The sequence below is a fragment of the Rousettus aegyptiacus genome, unplaced genomic scaffold (genome assembly GCF_014176215.1).
Source record: "Rousettus aegyptiacus isolate mRouAeg1 unplaced genomic scaffold, mRouAeg1.p scaffold_m13_p_4, whole genome shotgun sequence".
In the NCBI taxonomy this organism is placed as follows: domain Eukaryota; kingdom Metazoa; phylum Chordata; class Mammalia; order Chiroptera; family Pteropodidae; genus Rousettus; species Rousettus aegyptiacus.
The window spans coordinates 14,474,539-14,494,965 of NW_023416307.1; the positions used below are offsets into that span (position 1 = coordinate 14,474,539).

Here is a 20,427-nt window from a genome sequence, read left to right on the forward strand (position 1 = left end):
ATTTCAGGGTCATAGAATGATTTTAACTTTTGTGAGTTTGTGAAGTTTTAATAAGTAATTCTTGGGTTTGTTTCTCAAAATACTTTAAGTTTTTTTTCATGTTTCTATTTTCCAATAAAAGAAAAAGTTTAGAGTCATTCAGTATTTACCTGCTCTTTTATAATATATTACTGAATGAAAGAATATGGATTGTGCATTTTCTGATAACTCCACCTCCATTTAAACCTGTCATATTTACTACCTTCAAATATTCAGTTTCAAATCTGGTGATTACTTGGGTAGTATACTCTTTTCTTTGTTTTGTAGCTAACATTTGTTATGAAAATGCTATTTAAATCATTCTTTCTTAACTTGATTTTGGCAATCTCTTTGATTTTTTGAAAAGCCAGAGAAAAAGTAAAATATTTAATATATGTTAATATTATAAATATGTAATATTTATAAAATATACTTATAATAATTTAATTATTTATAATAATTATAAAATATTTTTTCACTTCTAAATCTATTACACAGTTAATTTTATATCCTACAGCTACATAAACCCCTTTCAATACAGCTTCCCCATCTCCTTTTAAAGACCTGGAAATCCCAATCAAGACTTAACTTCTCAAGCAAAAAATCAAATCCTTTTCATAGTCATCTTGAGCTGTGCAAACTAATCTTTATTTCTCTGGATTTTTCCTTGCCCACAACATTTTACTTTGAAAGATTCCCAATTAGCAAGGAAGTTGAGAAATTAGTTAATCTATATCTCCATAAATTTGCTAATTTTTATCAATTTGTTTCGTTCCCTCTAAATCGATAACTAGCACATCTCTTTCCCTTTTTTCCCCTCTCTTTCCTCACAATCCTTCCTTCCCTTTAAATGTGCGTTCCCTGAAGTTGATCACCACGTTGTAAGCTCATCACTCTTCACATTTTCTTTCATGAAAATCTCATCTACTTGCATGAATTCATCCATTATTTGTTTGGTGTTAAGGTTTAAGTCCCTATCTTAATCAGTGACTGCTCGGAAGTTTGATTATAAATTTCTAATCTTCACACTCCTACTTCCTTTTTGATAACCCTCATTTAAATTTACTATGTTTACAAATGCACTCTTAAAATTTTATTTCTCCCTACCTTGTTTTTTTTTTGTTGGGGGGGTGGCTTTTTAACAATAACATTACCCTTCCCATTTTCCAAGCTCAAAACATCAAAGGCATTTCAGATTTTCTAAGTGTTCCATAAGTTTAATAACTATTGACTTTCCATGGTCTTCTTAAAAAAGTTATTGGAGACCTCACTCCTACCTAGACTCATTACTATCAACGTGGTGCAAGTCCCTATTCTACTCTTCAGTGTTACCATCTTGACCATACCATTTAAAAATATTTAATGGCTTTTTTTACATACTTCCCTTTTCAGCCTCTTGTGGCTCATTATATAATTACTCACTTTTTTTCACTTTATTGTCTCCGTAATTCTTCCTTTCCATTCTCTTCCTTTCCACAATCCCACTGCTTTTACCCAGCACCACATCACTGCTAACTACTACTCCTTCAGTAGTTACTGTTGCAATATTCATTTATCCACTCAGTTGTATATAGTTTTGACAGTTCTTAGAAGGCCTTTTATACTGCTATTTAATAATCTGTTTACATGTTCTATCATCACCAGGACTCTCCATATATCTATTATATATCTACATATCTATATCTGTATATAAATCTCCATACTCTCATTTCTCTTAGTACAAGACATGTTACTCTTCAATGTTATTATTGATATGATTTGCCCATAGGGTGGCTATTTTTAAAGACAACTAAAACCAAAGATTTGGGGAAATGGTACTGAAGTTAACAGAGACGGAAAAGTTTAGAAAGGTAACTAGAATCCAAAGCATATGAGAAGGTAAGATAATTATATTTTAGCTTTCGTAACTATCTCATGATCCAACAGGCTTACTCACTAGCTCACTGGTTTTACCTTCACTTGGAAGAACATATAAAATGGCTTTCAGTATTTTCTTTTTCACAAACTTTTGCAACCTGATATTTCTTTTTCTCTTTCATTGGATACTTGTCCTTCATATGATATGTCTGGGGTTTGATTTAAGTTTCCCCAGGTTCCATAAGATTTAATGTCACTGTATTTTCTATTTATACTAGAAAAATTACATTACTGTTCACATTGCCATTTGTTAATTTTATCTTCCCAAAGTACTTACACCCCTTCACTCACACACACACACACACACACACACACACACACACACACCCACACACCCACACACACACACACATAATTGCCAGGGTTCATGATGTATGTGATAAAGATAATTGCAGGAAAGTGTGTTTTAAGAGCAAGAATAAAAAGATAAGAAAGATACAGGGAAACAGAAAAAAGCAAGTGAATTCTGTCTTGGGATATCAAAGAAGGACCCTGGAAGAGGTGACATTGGACCTTTTAAAGATCAGAAATTTTACGGGTGGATATAAAAAGGGACTAGAAATAAGAAAAAATTCAATCTGGGTTTTCTTCTTTTTTATCTTTTTTAGCTTTGCCCCTGGAGAATTTATTTTACTATGTATCATTTCTTTGCCTTCAACAGTAGCAGCAACACAGTATTTACACATTTTTGTATTTCCCATATTGCGTATATTCCAGTTCTAAAATCCCTTGAAACTCTTTTGTAAGAAAGTGTGTGAAGAGAAGTGTTTATGTGGGCAAACAGAAAATTATCGGCAGATAGTAGATCTTACCTATAGCAAATAGGTATCATTATACAATACCTAGGCTAAGAAAAACAACAACAACAACTTCTTTCCATGGAAAAGAGAATAAAACATATTTTTGGTCTGCAATTACTACTATGAGTGAACGTTTAAGTTAAGAAAGAAGAGAATGATAGCTAAAGTATCTTAAATTTTAAATGTCTTTATGTAATTGTCAAAGACGAATAACTGTTTTATTCATAAACAATTCATATTAACTTTGCTCCCAGAAAGTGATCTGACACAGTAAAAAATAAAAGAAATATTGGTATTGATTAAGGAGTAATAAATCACTCAAATTTATTTTTATATATGAATTAGTTCATTCACCTAATTCAGGTGAAATTGATACATGAGGGAATTACACAGAAAGCAAGAAAAACTCCTGAGTTCAGTAAGTTTCTAAATATTTTCCATAGGAAATACTACAATTACATGTTAATCCTATGCAATTTATTTACAGTAGATGTTACCTGTCAAAATCAGTTTTTAAAAAAGTCATAAAATTTCACTGCTTTTGGAATTATAAAGTATCTCTTCAGCAGAATGATTCTGGGATGGCATTTGATCAAGGAAATAAGATAGTGCTTTTGTATTATGTAATGAACTATTGGTTTAAACCAGTCGTGAAGAAAACTATGATGAATGGTAAGAAGAAGAAAATGTTTCAGAAATATATAAAGCAAAGTCACTTCACAAAATAAAATATTAACTAGTTTAAGGAGAATTTTTGTAGCACGTTTTACCCAGACAATGATACAAAAGAGGAGTACAATAAGAATGTCATTGTTTCACTGCATAAAAAAGAAATACCACGAATATTACAGGACACTCTTTAGTTATTATTTTAGAAGTAAATAACAATTTAATCTTTATTTGGCCTGGTTTATTCACCTTTCATGTAAACTATGCCTTATTCATCTTTGCATCCCTGACTTGGGAGAATTATGCAATGAAATGTGATTGACAAATGAAAAAAGCAATAAATCAATATTCATTACATCAAAGTGAAATGTCTCAAATAATGAAAATATTCTGAAAAGTTGAGCTTTAAATCATAACTAAATCTATTCAGTCTTGTTTCCCTTTCCCAATATCTTCATTTTTAGGACTATTTCAACCTTTACATGTATCTATGTTAGAACTTAAATTTGGCACCCAGTATCTATTAAAATACTTTCAAATCTATCATTTTTTATGACATGTTCTATTTCTAGTTGAAATAGCTGAAAGAAAATGAGAATATATGATGTCGTTGAAAAGTGACACAGTGAAAATAAATAGGTAGATAGGTAGGTAAGACAGAGATAGACAGAATATATATGTATTTAGGTATATCTTACAAATTTATGGAACTTGGTACCATTCATCCTTTAATTCAACAGATAACTGAATGACTGTTCCCCAGTCATGTTTATATACTTCGAGAAAACAGTTTTGATCAATTCCTTCCACAGAATGGCAGATAGCCATCATCCCAATTACCTTTATAGTCTATTTTACACCTACTTTTTAAAATAGGATTATGTAACAATCATTTTCCTTATTTTTCAAGAAGGAACAAGTAGTCACAAATCCAAATGATCTCCCAAGGGGAAAATTTATTTTATAAATTCTAAACTTCTCCTTTCAAGTCCTTCCCATCTACTTTTCTCCAAAATATTAGACGCTTTGGTTCAAATCGAGTCTATGATAGTTATAATTTTTAGTGTTTTTCTAACAAAACATTCCTAAGTATTGCTAACTAAATTAAATTCTCTAAAATTCAGAGCACACCATTTACCTAAAGGCAAAATAGAAAAAATGAAGTATGTCAACAGAGTTTGTTATATATTTCTATTTTCATCATGATAATGACTTAAAGTGAATCACTACTTGTTGAAGTATTTATATAGCTATCATTATAATTAATAGATACATTACTCTTCAGTTAATAATCCATTAAGGAAAGCAAAGTTAATTTTGCCAATTAAGAGGTCACCAAGAGAAATTGCAGAATTTTGCCCAAATTAACCTTAAAAATCAGGTAGTTGTTGATCTCTTAGGACAGTTATTATAGGTAAATTTGAAAGAAGGGAAATTAAAAATGACTTTTGGGGAGGTCTTCACATATTAATACCATATAAACTCCTGATGATAAATGCTTACTTCATCTTAATCTTCTAGAAAGTGAAGCCCGGTATATAGATGATGGAAATACACATTTTCATCTTGCATAATTTAGTCACAGCACTTTTTTTATTTTTACCATGATGGTGGTGAGGCGGTTTCCTGGAAGACATTATAAACATTAAAACCAAGTTCTTCATTTATAAAAGTATTTCTTTCATCAAGAAATTGAGCTTTACAGATATAGTATATTTTTGAAGACAAGAAATTAATTGTTCCCTTGTGTACCCTGACATAACTTGTCACTCTCTGCCCCATATACATAATTCTAGCTCCCTATTACAACCAGTATTAACAAGTAGATGTTTTACTTTCTACAATTCCCATGATTATATAAACATACACAAGAAAAAATATGTAAATACATATACTAAATTTATATTTATTAAAATAGTATCCTATAGAAATATTAATTCCCTTAATTATTTCTCATATATCTTGATCATGATCTCAAGTAACTTATGGAAGTCTACTTTTTATTTCTTCCAAGTAATTTAAGATAATTTTACATAATTCAGTTGGAAAATTATAGTTGATTTATACAAAACTTAAAAAAGAAAGAGTTTACTAGTATTTAAAGAATGGCCTGTAGAAAAGTAATATGCAAAAGAGTATCTACAATGTTTTGGATTTTAATTTATAAGTGATAGTAAAGTTTGGATTTTCCCAAGGATTCCCACAGATATTGAGGAGGAGTAAAATATTACTGAAAAATGCTAGTTTTAAGATAACTCCCATCATTACTATGTTAAACAAATACACATATCTTAAGGTCAACATTCCATTCATTTCTTTATACATCACAAACAGATTATAAAATTTATATTCATAATTTTCATTACTTAGTTCTCATATTTTATATGAATTTTTATATAAGAAAGGAATACAGTTCCCTTCTTGATATATGTTTATAAAGAGTTTATGTTTTCCTACAAAAGACATTTTCAGTAATGCATATTTAATTAAGGTATTCTCTCTCTGATGCTAGCTTTAAAGATAGATAATTACATCTGATAATTAAGTTTTACTTTTATACCTACTGCCTAGTAAAATACATACTGCCTAGTAAATTTTCACATTAAATGATTTTAGAGCTGATAAATACATTAACAAGGAATTTTACTAAGAAGTTGTTTATGCAGACATCTCTTTTCTTAGTAATTTATACTACAGGTGTGTATAAACATACTTAATTGGATGTACGTATTTGTAAAACTTTCCAATAGCAATGAAACATTTAAATAACACTAAGGTAGAATCCTCAATAGACTGGGTATCTGTAACATATGCTACATTTTCATTGCAGTTCTCTCAAATTACTAAATTCAAATGAGCACTTTCAACCAATAACAGAATAATTTTGGACTTCCATAGGTGCATTAAGATGACCTAACAATGATACACATACATTAAATATGTATGTATCATCAAATTTTAGCTTCCATTTCATATATTTGTTATAGTTTTCAATGTGACTATACTTATAAAATTTTTAAGATGTAACTAACTAAAGTTTTGCTAAATTTCCATTGGATTTTTAAGTGAAAGACAAAACAACAGAAAAGCCAACAACCTAAAATACATCATTAGAAAAATTAATTTTACAGTGTTACTTTATATTGAATTTTCCTGTACATAGAGGCACCATTGGTAGCATAACACAAGGTCAAGCATTGGTTTGTTATATTATTTCTTAGCTGAAAGAAACCTAGGCAACTAATAATAGCAAAAGCAGCAATACAGTAACAATGAACAAATAATGTTTTGAATTGGACACTTTAAGGTAATGTATATATTCTGGAAAGCAGTAAATTCATAGTCATGAATACTATATATGAAATAATTCAAACCTGGCATCACTTTAAAATGTGCTAATATTCACAAAAATGAATTTAAAGACTGATCCACATTGCCTCTGAAGGGTAACCTAATATATATATATATACTCAAAGACTAAAATCTGATTATAAAATCAAGCATTACTGACTTGGAAAGAAGATGATAAATTCATCAGTAAAAGATAAACCTTGTCTAACTTTTCGAATCTTGCTGAACTGCACAGAGAACATCTCGTGAGGAAATATTGTCCTTGTGTCCCTCATTTGAAATTCATTCACTAATCACAGGACACTAAAACAAGGACACTCCCTCCTCAGTAAATCTGGAGATGGGTCACAGAGGCATCTGTTCTCCATACACCTATTTAATGAGGTCATTTGGTACACATGCCATGTACTAGGGAGCTCTTAATTTTTATTGGGAGCATTAATCTAGTTAAGAGTTAGTGAATTAAAGTTATCTTCGAAATGAAGTAGAACACCCTTTTGACTAATTTGCTCACGTTTATTTACACATAACTCATACACATAAACCATTTTTTAAATGTTAGTCATAGTTCACATTCCCTTCAAAACAGCCAAGGATGTTTGTGACCTTGAACGATAATTAGAACTCGACAGATTTTAAACGATGAATACTGAATTGCCTAGCAGTCCTCAATGATTTGATTTTGGACACCCTACTGTGTATCGATTACAAGAATAACCTGTCAAGTCATCCTTTTTAATAACCAGGGATACTTACATAAGTAGAAGCCCTCTGTCAAGACAAGTCATCCATTCAACTCGAAGAGAATAACAAGTATTCATGCGATGCCATCATGCTTACAATCTATAACATTTTGACTATGCACTCGTTTAAAGGATCTGTTGTTTATGTGGTTGTTTTAGGGGGCTTCTGTGATCCCCAGATCACATATAAATGGAAGCAATAAAGCTTGAGTTCTTTAAGGATAGTGGTCATCTGATGAAATTGAAGAAAATAAGGCTCATAGGACTTGGAGTTTTCAAGTCACTATCTGTATTAAATAGAACTCAAGAAACAGAAGGACTGTTAGGCTATAATTTCTATAATTTTCTATTATTTAGAAGTAAAACAATTGACCCTAGAAAAGACATGATAGTAATCAAGTGGCACTGAACGAGTTATCTGATTTGATGTGTAGGTTATCATATGGGAAAATATAGCAACAGCATCACAACTCTACAATGTAATAATAAGCTAATAACCATGTTTAGAGACCTGCAATTAATGTTTCTCAGTTTTGTGGAACACAATGTAGTATTTTATTACCAGAAACTGTCTGTATGAATTTCTAGTAAACTTGCAATCAAAGTGACAGAAAGAGTACTCTTTACAGAGAATTCTAAACTTACAATTCTTAGAATGGCTAGCATGACCAGTGACCTCTTGCAAGTGGGACTCAGGATGCATTTGGAGAAAAAGAAAATAAATCACAAGAAACTGTAATGGGAGGAATGCCTACATCAATAACAGAGAATAAGTGTGATTTCTGATGAGTGCTGCAATCGATAAAATTTGGACAAAATGTACCTAGGAAGCTTTCCACATAGCATATTCCATAAAAGTACTAGGTCAGAGCACCCAGAATAAAGATTAACATTGTTCTTCAAGACAGCCGCTCTGAATTTCCTTTTATTATAGTCAGAGCTTAGACCGAGCATTCAAGACTGATTAAGGTTATCCATGTGGATTGATGTTATAATTTTTAACATGTCCTTCAGGGGCTGGTGTAGTTTTGCCCCTTCATACTTTCAACCTCGAAGCCTTGAACTTTCACTGTGCTGTAGCCACAATGACCTTATTTTATTTCCAGCACATACTAAACTCAATGCTTTCATATGTTCTGATCCTTCTACTAAGATGTGTGTTCCCCTTATTCTTTGCCAGGAATCTCTTGGCCTCTCTTGGGTCTCAGATAACATGTCACTTATTGCATGTCTAAAGCCCCAAAATTGCCCCTGTTATTCTCTCTCAATATATTCTTTAACTTAGCTTTCTTTCTGGCTGCCATCAAAACATATGTATTTGTACAAATAACCCACTCCCATTCCAGACCAAAAACTCCACTGATGTTAGGAGCCTTTCCTTGATGATGATGATGATGATGATGATGATGATGATGATTGAATCCTCAAAATTGAACAGTGTGCCTCATGATGAGAAAGCTCTTAATAAACCTACTGAAAATGCAAGTATATATTAATTATGATGAATAACACCACTAATAAATACCATAAAAGGGATTGATATTAATTTACTAAACACATCTTACTGCATGAGATTTGATTTGTGATTTATGTTTTTATTTTTGCTTTTTCCTTTGCTTTAAAATCTCTCACACATATTAATGTATTTTGTTAACTGAGAGATTTTTTTTTTTCCTCTGACACTTAAATTGTTATATGCTTTCTTAAACTTCACAAGTATACATGTCATCTTTTCCATGATGCTAAGACTATAAAGATAAGTAGACTTGAAGGGCAAGTGTAAGGGGCAAGATTCAGCACTGGTTCACAGAGATTTTAAATCTATTAACCTGTCCTATAGAACTGATTTTGCCAGCAGTAGGTGAAAGAAAACATTTAACATGGACTTTGGACGAAGAGAAAACTACTGAGGTTTCTTATTTTATCTTAATGTTCATGTTCTCTTTTAGAGCTTTTTACAGTGTAGATTTCATTAGGATGAATTATAAGAATACTTGCTGCAAAGATTCTGAAAATATAAATGCTTCATATTTTGAGAACCCAAGAGAGTATTTGATTTTCTTTAGAAGTGTATGTGTGTGTATCCTTCATATGTATATTATATCTATTATATATACTCATATTTCTTTGACCCAAAACAAACTTCAAATTCTAATAAATGTAGGAAGATTTTGTTTTATGAAAATAATTACATTATAGGATTACTTTCAATCATAAATATGAGGACTTTCTTTTCTAGGCATGCTATAAGTGACTTCTATAGTCATATAAAATTAAAAACAAACAATACATTTGTATCCTTTAAAACACTCGCTTACTAGTTGATCTATTAGTTTGCTAGAATCCCCATTACAAAAGACCAGAAACTGGGTGGTTGAAACAACAGAAACATGTCTCACAGTTCTGGAAGCTGGAAGTCAAGATTATGTCAATCAGTAGTGTTGGTTCCTTCTGAGGTCTCTGGAAGAATCTCTACCCCGTTTCTTTCCTAGCTTCTGGTGATTTGCTGGCAATTTTTGGTATCACCTGGCTTCTGCTCTATCACTCCTACCTGCATTCATCTGCACCAGGCATTCACCTTGGGTTCTCATCTGTCTCCAAATTTCTCCTTTCTATAAGGACAGTAGTCATATTTGATTAGTTCTCACCTAAATGACCTCATTTTAACCTATGTCTGTAAAGACCCTATCTGTAAATCAGGTTGCCTTCTGAGGTACTAGGGGTTAGGATTTCAACATTTGAATTCTATAGAAATACAAATCAATCTTTCGCAGTTGATTTGGAATAGCAATAGACTCTGCTTCATTTCAAGACATCATATAACTAACTTCACACGCCATCAATCAGAATATATAGAACAAATAATCAAAGAAAATGCTCTAAGTAAATTAATGAACAATTGCAACTTAATACTATACCCAGGTAAACCAGGTCATTTTCAAAAAAAAAAAAAAAAAAAGCAAATGTCATTACATATTACATCAAATACACTAAAATACGGTTAAATAAATATAAATAGCATAAAAGCTCCAAAAGAGTATTGGCTGTGAAACTGGAAATAAAATAAGTTCGAAGTCCAGTTCTACTTTTTACCAGCCTAACAACCTAGGTAGAGTCAAGTATGCTGAGTCTTAGTTTTCTTGTAAATGAAAAAAGAATATCATCATCTCTGCTCCTACTTAACACAATGCTCTAGTTATTCAGATATCCATTTGTCTTCCTCCCTCTAGTCCTAAAAGGGCAGGCATGTTGTTCCCCTGACAGCCTAAGCCATGGCACTGAGTAGACGCCAACTATTTTGGGGGAATCTATATTGCAGTGTGATAATGAAATTATGTTCAAGTTGTGATTTACTATTCAGATGTTATTTTTTTGTGATTTTGTAACTGCAATTAAAATATATGTTCTATAACTATGACATTCTGGATGGGGATGATGATTTCTGTATATTTAGGAAAAAAATAACCAAAAAAAATTTTTTTAGAGATGTTGCGATTGGTCAGTCTTTTGCAGATGGAGGTAATTTTATATATACCCAATTACTATCCTTCATCTTTGTTTACACTCATCTATATAACTATAGTCATTTTTTTTAAAATCTCTTTCAGGACATTTTCCTCACATAAGACAAAGTCCCCTCCTTCAAAATTAAATGTTTTAACTTAACTTTTGATTATTTCTGATAACCAAGTAAACATGTGAGTTATATTCACTTTATCATTTAAGTGAGGTGAACTAGAATTTGTGGATTAAAGGTGTCTAGACAATCCATATTTTTTAAGGTTTTACCCTACCCACTCCACTATGCCTGCTTTCCAATATAGAATACACAATGTGATGATAACCATTATTATACTGAAATAGTAGTAATCTTTATGTGATATTACAGTAAATGAGTATAAAAAACTGTAAATTAAGATTATTTTTTAAAATGCATCATGAATATTTAACAGCAGATTAACAGAATTAAATAATAGCAGTCCAGATCCAAATAGTGGACTGTAAACAAGCAGATTTTTAAGGCATAACCACATGTCAAACCAAATTTATATTTTAAACATTCAATCAATCCTCATAGCTATTGCCATAGTGTGTATATATATACATACATATATATATACATACATAGTGTGTGTATATATATACATACATATATATTTATATTTCAAAAGAAATAAAAGGATCAAAAATTAGATTTTGTTATTCAAGCACAAACAGTATCACCTAACTTAATATTGATTTTTATTAAATGTTTCCATTCGGATTATCTATTGAGACTTCATTTTTTTAATGTAGAAAGCTCTATCTTCTTCAATTCAGATAAGAAAAGAATCATGAATGTTTATCAAGATTATTTATATAAAATGCATTTTAATATAAAGTTTCATTCTTTATCTTTAAAAGTAAATAAAAGTGCACTACGATAGAAAAAACTGTGTTCAGTATCTATAACTGTGGTTGTTAACAGCAGCCAACTAATAATCAAGCCAAACCTTAGCAATTAACTTGAAATGACTCTAAGACTGTATTTTCAAGCACATTTTGAAAGGGACTGTTTAATATTTAATATGGCATTTAACTCTCTTTTAGATTAGAAATATCAAAGTACCCATAGATTATGTAGGTTGGTACCATTCAGTTGAACTTTTCAGACTCCCAGCTAATGTTTACAGCTGGTTTCTTTGCTATAAATATCATTGAACACTAAAATGGCTATTAATATGTTTTGACTATCGGTGATTATAATCACAGATGGTGTGATCATTTTATAGTTTTTACAGTGATGTGTTAAATTGAAATCCATCAAAATATTACTATTTTAAACTGGGCACTATGTGTAAGAAATTCTATTAAATTTAGAGTAATTGAATAAATATACTGTTATTAGTGTATCTCTAATAGTCACTCACTTATAAATATATGTCAAGCATGTACAAAAACGATCCTCACCTTATAATCAGATGAGTTCAGACATGTGAATCACATATTTCACATAATTAATTATAATTATATAGAATCCATAATTTGGGCATTTCTTATCTGAACAAATATATTACTAAAATTAATTGTTCGGACATTATATCTCTTTCATCTTCTAAAATAGAACTCTCAACCTCAGTGCTATTGACGCATTGCACTGGATACTCCTTTGTCGATGGCAGTGGTGCTGTGCATGTAGCATGGTTAGCAGCATCCTTGGTCTCCATCCGCCAGATACTGATAACACTCCCTCACCCATACATGGTTGTGACAACCAAAAATATCTCCAGACATTGCCTAACATCTTCTAGGGAACAAAACATCCCCCTTGAGAATCACTATTTTAGAGGCTGAAAATATCTGTTAATTTAAAATCAAAGAGGATATTGTGCCAAACTATTTTTAACTTGTCAATAAAATATGGCTGGCAAGAGAAATGCTATGTAAAAGATAAAGATTGCATTAATGCACACAACGGGCTATTGTATTCTAAACATAAAAGGGTCTTGAGGTTAAAATGATCCCTAAATAGTATAATAATTTACCCCACTGTTCCCATTTATAAAATACTCTTGGCAAATACAACTTATCAAACATAAAGTCTAGAATGAAATACTAATTTCATTTAAATTAAGCTTTTTAAAATGTATTTTATTGCCTTAAGAACACACCATGAGATCTACTTTCTTAATAAATGTTTAAGTCTATAATACAGGACTGTTGACTATTGGGACTTATTCCAATTACCTGAAACTTAATGCTCATTAATTAGTAATTCCCAATTACTCCTTACCCCCAGCTCCTGTTAACCACCATTCTCTTTGATCAGTTCTATGAATGTGACTATTTTATATATCTTATACAAAGTGGAATCATGCAGTATTTCTTTCTGTGACTGGCTCTAGTTAGCATAATGTCCCCAAGGTTCATCCATATTGTATCATATTGTAGAATTTGCTTTTAAAATAAGGCTGAATAATATGCCATTATATGTATATACCATATTTTCTTTACCATTCACCTGTTGATGGACATTTAAGCTGTTTCCACATTTTGTGGATAGAGCCACAATGAACATGGGAGTGCTAGTATCTTTTTGTGATACTGATGTTAAGTCTCTGCATAAATACTCAGAAGTAGGAATCCTGAATTGCCTGGCAGTTCTATTTTTAATTTTTTTTTTGAAGAACCTTCATACTGTCTTCTATAGCAGCTACGCCGTTTTTGCATTCCCACCAACAGTGTTCAAGGTTCCAATTTTTCCACATCCTTGCCAACGATTATTCTCTCTCTCTCTTTTTTTTAATAGCCATCCTGACATGTGTGAGGTGATATCTCATTGGGGTTTTGAATTCAGTTAACCAAAATCAAATCCTCTGAAATTCTGAAACACACTCTACTCATGCTAATTTCTTCCAATACCATGTCTCATTAATGTCCCCAAATCTCTGACTTACTTAGCTTCAATCCTTGGCTTTAAACATTCTCTTCTGAATCAAATGATAAAATAAGGCTCATTCCCTGGCTTGAATGTTGTACTCTCCCTGCCTTCATCTGTATTTCTGCTGTATTTCAAATACTGTGCATTAGATCGAAAAATACAAAAATGCAAAGAAGTTGACATATATAAGATAAAGGGAAGTTCACTTAAAGCTTAAGAAGAGTCCAACATGTGACAGGGTGAATGAAAATGGAAACTGCCTTAAAAGAAATATGGCAGTGCCACAGAAGGTATGGGTGGGGAGAGGACACGCTCATGATCAGGAAACATGTGGAATAATACACTCGGTTTAAAGTGCCATGTTTTAAGCAAATATTGGAAACTCATGACCATGAATTGATGACCATAGACCTTCAAACAGTGCACTAGAAAATTTAGTAGCAGTATAATACAAATTAATATGAAAATTATATTTGATTAACTATGGTAAGAAATGCAGTGAAAAATGAAAAGGCTATTTTCCAATACTGAAAAAAAAATATTTTTTCTTTGTTTATCTATATTGATAAACATGATCCAATGGGTCAATACAGAAGTTAAATTAGAAAAAGAAAAAAATCCTGTATGAATTTAAATGTAAAGCTGCTTCCACAAATACCTGAATGTATGGCTAACAAAAGTGTTTCCAAATCTATATAAATGATATCCATGAGATTGTATATTTCTTACTTGGTAGCCAATCACTACATGTTTCTTTTTATTTTCTTGGAGTGTATCAACAAATGTTTGGTGATGCCTTTAATATGCATTGACCTAATAAAATACGTTTGCTTTATTAGAGTAGATGTGTAAGGTGTTCCCAACATAATAAATGTGAAAACTGCTTTTAGTTGTCCATGAGTACAATGAAATAACATCACACAACACACACACGCATACATACACACACACACACACACACACACACAAACTAAGCAAATGGGTTCCAGTATTTCTGAACTTTAAGCTACAAAAAGGGGAACAAACTGCTATTTAATATTTTATTTTTCCTCTTGCCTTTGCTCTAAGTGTAGAAGCAGATTTTTGTGGAGGAAGATAACTTGGGGGCCACGTTGTTACATTCCGTTTGTTAAGTATATGGAATGAATCTACCCAGAGTTCCTAGGCATTAATGATCACTGATATAGATGGTTCTTGATAGAGAGTTAATTAAGCATTAATTACATAGAAGCTGCTTGATTGAACGCAGGAAATTCTTTGCAGAAATACCTTGTTTTTCTACTCCCAGTAGCTGAGGTTTGAAAAATAGAGTAGTTGCAGTTGCTGGTCTTGGGAAGATAAGGCTAACATCTGAGGGGTACCCTTAAACAAGATGGGGGCCTGAGGAGAGAAAGGGCTGTTAAAGGGCTCTCAGGAAGCTGAGAGGCCTGAAGTCTGTTGGAGCAGAGGCAATCGATATCCAGTTGTTGCTGGTCAATATTGTCATTGCATTATATTAGCTTCAACCCTTAGGAGAATCCTTTTTAAAAATGATAACTTTAAAAATACTTTGGTTAAATGTTAGGGTGTCAACTGCATGGAGAAGTTCCCATGATTGGGAAGGAATTATGAGCAGAGACTGAATGAGAGATGACAAGTAACAATCTGAACATATTTGTAGGAGTGTAAGTACTTTGTTCTGATGGGGATCGCTTACTAGCAAAGATTAGTGTTCAGACATTGGACAATAGAAGTAGAGGTTAACCCTCTAAAGTCTGGAAACCTTGACAATAATAGAGTTATATACATAATATCTTTAAAGTGGAATTGCCATTATTTGTAAACTAAGGCTATGAAAGCATAAAATATAACTGCTCACCCAGTGATTAAAATAAAATAAAATAAAATAAAATAAAATAAAATAAAATAAAATAAAATAAAAAACATGTTTTGTTATTACATCTCAATACTTACTCTGGACTTGTTGAAATAACTCTTCTTCTTCCCAATAATCTTTGACTTTCATGTAACAGCTGTTGTGAATTCTTCATAATACTTTCATCAGTGCTTAAAAAGGTGAAATTTAATATGCTTACAAAGAAAATATTTTAATTCCTTCTAGAAGTGTGCCTTTTAAACAACCTGGGTCTTTCTTTTGGTAGTATAAATTTTTTATAAGTTTATTATAAGTTTAATATTAAGTTTGGCTCTTTAAGGTTTTCTTTGTAGTGGCACAATATAACAAATAAACATGCATTGAAGGGTATTTTACAAAATAAGTGGTTTTATGTATAATAAAACAAAAATGTTGCAATCTAATATATTATTAAGGAGGCTATATAATGCCTACAAAACGTATGGGGAAGAAATAAAAGCACAAAGAGTCAACAGTTTGTATTCTTTATTGTTATATGATTCCAGCTCTAATTATTTACGGGTATCCTCACCAAACCTGCAGGTTGTCCTTGATCTCCTCATCATGATATTCTGATCTATCTCTTGTTTATTACTAAGGTTAAAATGTTTATATAAAAATGCACTGTGACTCTCCACAACAGCAACAAGTCAGTGAGTTAAGTAACCTTGAAGAGAACTAACCCTTCCTTGCCTTAAAGATCAGTTTTCTTTTTCACTAGGAGTAACACTAGGTCTTTGGTGATAAAACAATACACATCTCTACCATTTGCTCTCCACTTGCAAATATCCATTTATTTTAGCAAGTCTCTGGAGGAATTTTTGCAACTTGATAATGAGCTAGATGAATGGACAAACCAAAACCTTAGAAATATAAAAATAAAACTTCAACACTAGAAAGAACAAAAAAGTCAAATAAAATCTATTTTACTCATTAATTTCGATTAGATTTCCACTGTACTTGTGCCACTTTTCCTCAAAGTTATATTCAACATAGGTTGCCGATCAAGGTCTATACCACCAGAAAGTTTCATGAATAAATATGACTCTCTGACTGTATGTTTAGACCCTAAAATAAATCTTCTTAACCTTTTGTGCAATTTCTAATATATAAACACACTGGCTTTTGTTTTCTAAATCTTTTTACTGCATATACAGACAGTAGTTCATTTAGTGCAAATAAAAATGCTTAAGCCAGAATTTCTATTCCCAGAGAGAAAACAGTTGATATGATAAAGCTATCGCTAATATGAAGTACTTTAAGAACAGGTGTATCATTTCATTTTCTATTCATTCTAATAGAGTTCTAGTCCCATAGAAATGTGTAATACACATGTGGGGATGTGTAAGTGTAACAATAATGGTGATAAGAGTTCATAATCACTGAGCATTGGATGCGCCAGGCACGGTATTAACATGGATTTTCTCCTCCAATTCTTGTATCAAGTCTGTGAGATAGGCTCCATTATTATGACTTTACAAATGAGAAAATTAAGGTTTAGGAAGTGTAGGTTACAGCTCCAGAGTGATGAGGTTATTAGTCTAATCCCATGTGGGCTGCTCTTGAGCCGTCTCCTAACCACTAACCTCTACCAGCTCTTCCCTCAGTGCTTTCCATTTTGTTTTAAGATGTGATATGCTTTTGTACTTACTATCACTAAGGAACTGTTTGTTTGTCCTTCTGAGAGTTCATTATACTTCAAACAAATTAATGAGCATAGGCTAAGAAAACTGGTCAAGCAGAACTGCTTTCAAAGTCTTTCAGGATTCGTATCACTATGCTCTACTTAAAAAGTATCACATCAATACATTAAAACTACCATCATGTTTACTAAAAGTAATGGTCAGTGATGTTGCCTGTTTATGACCTCCTGGATAAGATAATAAAGTTATTTTTAAACTATCCTTCTATGTTGCCCAGTGGGCATAATCGCACCCACAAAAATATTATTTGAATGGTTTCACAGGACGATTGCATAGTCGATATCCAAGCGATTTGGAGATAATTTAGTTGACGTTAGTGACTTCTCTGTTTTAACCTCCTTTCTCAGTTTATCCAGCAATTTCAAATATATTCTAATATTTAACAAAAACTAAAGTTTGGTCGTCCAAAACTTAAGAGATGTTAGAAAAACTATGTATCTTTCTGTAGCTGATATTTTTACATTTAAATTTCCATCGAGGTGTTTGTGATATATGTTTTTCCTGGGAATACTGAAAATAAAAGAAAATGGTCCCAACTCAGGATCTTGAGTGATAATGTCTATTTCTACATTTTAAAAATTTCATTTTAAGAAAATGTTTAACTGTAAAGATTTATGAGGCAGAAAAATAATGTCATGGATTATTTCATCCGGGCTAGGAGAAAAGAATCTAAAAACCTTAGTTTCAAGTAAGTAGTACACTCTCCAGACTTTGCCATGCTTTTCCTACACTCATAGTTCTCTTAAAGAAAAATATTCCGAATCTAAATTTAATAGGCAGACTTGAATTAATTTTTACAAAAGTATATTGTTAAAGTCAAATTTTAAATCCTCTTATAACAATTTATATTTCTCTTTTAACAATTTAAAGTGGGGCTTGATCTCATTTCTTTTAAACAAATTTACTTGCTTTCTGAAGTACTAAAGCTATGAACTAACCTGGAAACACTTTCTCTCACATTTTGAAGCCTGGCATCAGTATTTATTTCTACTTATGCACATACTTGCAGGTGGAACTTTGAAATATGTCTAATAACCAAATGTCTAAAAATCATCAGTCACAAAATTTGAGTTATTATTTTATATTGGTCCTATATGCATATGTGTTAATATTAATATTTAGGTACCTACTTTTTGGCAGTACATCGTAATAGATATTATCAAGTCTATGATTATAAACGATTCCTCTAAATTTTGTTATAATCATGAGTCAATATATGAGTAGTATGACTTCACCCATTGAACCAAAGTTACAACCTTAACATTTTACATTAATCTATGAAGTTAAACTACAGAAGTAAATTAGTAGTAAAATTCACAAATCGAAGTAAAATAGTTAAAATTGATTTTTAAAAAGCAAATCATCTGTCTGAATATCTTACATCTTGTACAGAATGGCAACACTGGTCAAAAAAAAATTCACCAGTGACTTTTTATTTATACTACACAGAGACCAAAACACAAAGATAGAAAGGAAATAAATAAAAAGCTAGTTCTTCAAAATAAATATACTTGTGCCAAAAAAAATACAGAAAAATATACAGCATTAGCAATAACAAAAGGCCACAAATATAAAATTAATTTTCTAAATTTATTACCTTTGCATCCCTCAGCCTTTTTCACCCAGGGAGTCCCCAGGACTTAGGAAGGGAAAGCGACAGAAGTTATTCTAAATGCTTAAGTCTTGTCAATCTGTCTCTACTCCCAAGCCAAACGAAGTTTGAGGGAGGAAGGTAAGTGAATCTGAGGCTATCTCACTTTGCCCTTATTCATTAATCAGATGGGGATCTGGGAATTAGAGAAAGTACTGGCTTGAGCGTGTGGGACCTGAGGCTATGTCTTGGGAGCTTGCATGGTATCCTCAGAGAACATGACAAAGAACATCCAAATAAGATGCCAACAGGAGATGCTCCCTTCCACGTCCTCTAGTTGAAGTCACAGGAGGCATGAGGAGGAGGACATGGTTATCACAGTCAGACTTTACATCCCAAGTGTCTCCTTCATGGCTGCACTAGAGGCACATGCACAGCCAGTACCAGCAAGTCCAGAGAGGATGAGACTGATGAATATCTCAAAGGGAAGGCAGAGATTGCTCAAAACAGTAAAAAAAGGGGTGCACTTGAAGAGAGTGGGGGATGAATCAGAAACTAAAACAAGGCTAGAGATTGCAGCATTCCAAGCTTGACCTTCCAGCAGGACCTATGTGAGAGCCAGCAAGAAGCCTGAACAGGATCTCAGGCCAGCAATCTGGGCAGTCTCCATGACGCGAGCTTCCTCCAGCCTGCACTGCCTGGGCAGGGTCCACCTCAGATGGTCACGGGAAAGGAGATAGTGGTTCCCCATAGGTCAGTGAGCATCACGGAGCCAAGTGCCACAGCTTCTCAACTAGCCCATCACTGCCTGCCTTGAGAGTTTTGGGATGGGTATGAGGGTGGCAAAGACCCACCAAGAGTGGTCATCACCATCCTGCCACCTAGAGGGAAGGAGATGCTGGAAAGAGAATGGTGGGACCAGTTTGAGAAGTCAGATGGGACAAAGGCACTTGGAAGTCAATTCCTGTCACCTGTGACCTCCGTAGATCCCACAAACATGTATAGTGTGTCAACTGTATTTCAGGTACAGAAACATAAATGCTGTGTCTGGGGAGCTCAGGCTACTGGACAATCCTCAGCCTCAACCTGGACAGCCCCTCTCTCGGGAGCTTCCTGCCCTCAGTTCTTCCCCTGTAAAAAGAGGAAATAATAACTAAATAATTAAAATATTTAAATAATATCTAAAATAAGCGGCAAAAATTCATATTCAGAAGAAATAGACTTTATAAAATTTAGTCTACAAAATTGACCTTCAGAGTTCAGAAAACCTAAATAGGGAAAAATACATAAAAACTGAAAATTAATAAAAGTAAAGTATTT

The 20,427-nt window shown here is 32.4% G+C and overlaps 1 protein-coding gene across 2 annotated transcripts in view; it reads right to left on the reverse strand.

Moving 5' to 3' along the window:
• NCAM2 (neural cell adhesion molecule 2) overlaps positions 1 to 20,427 on the reverse strand; it is a 395,919-nt gene that overhangs the window by 333,564 nt on the left and 41,928 nt on the right. The gene's annotated exons all lie outside the window — the stretch shown is intronic.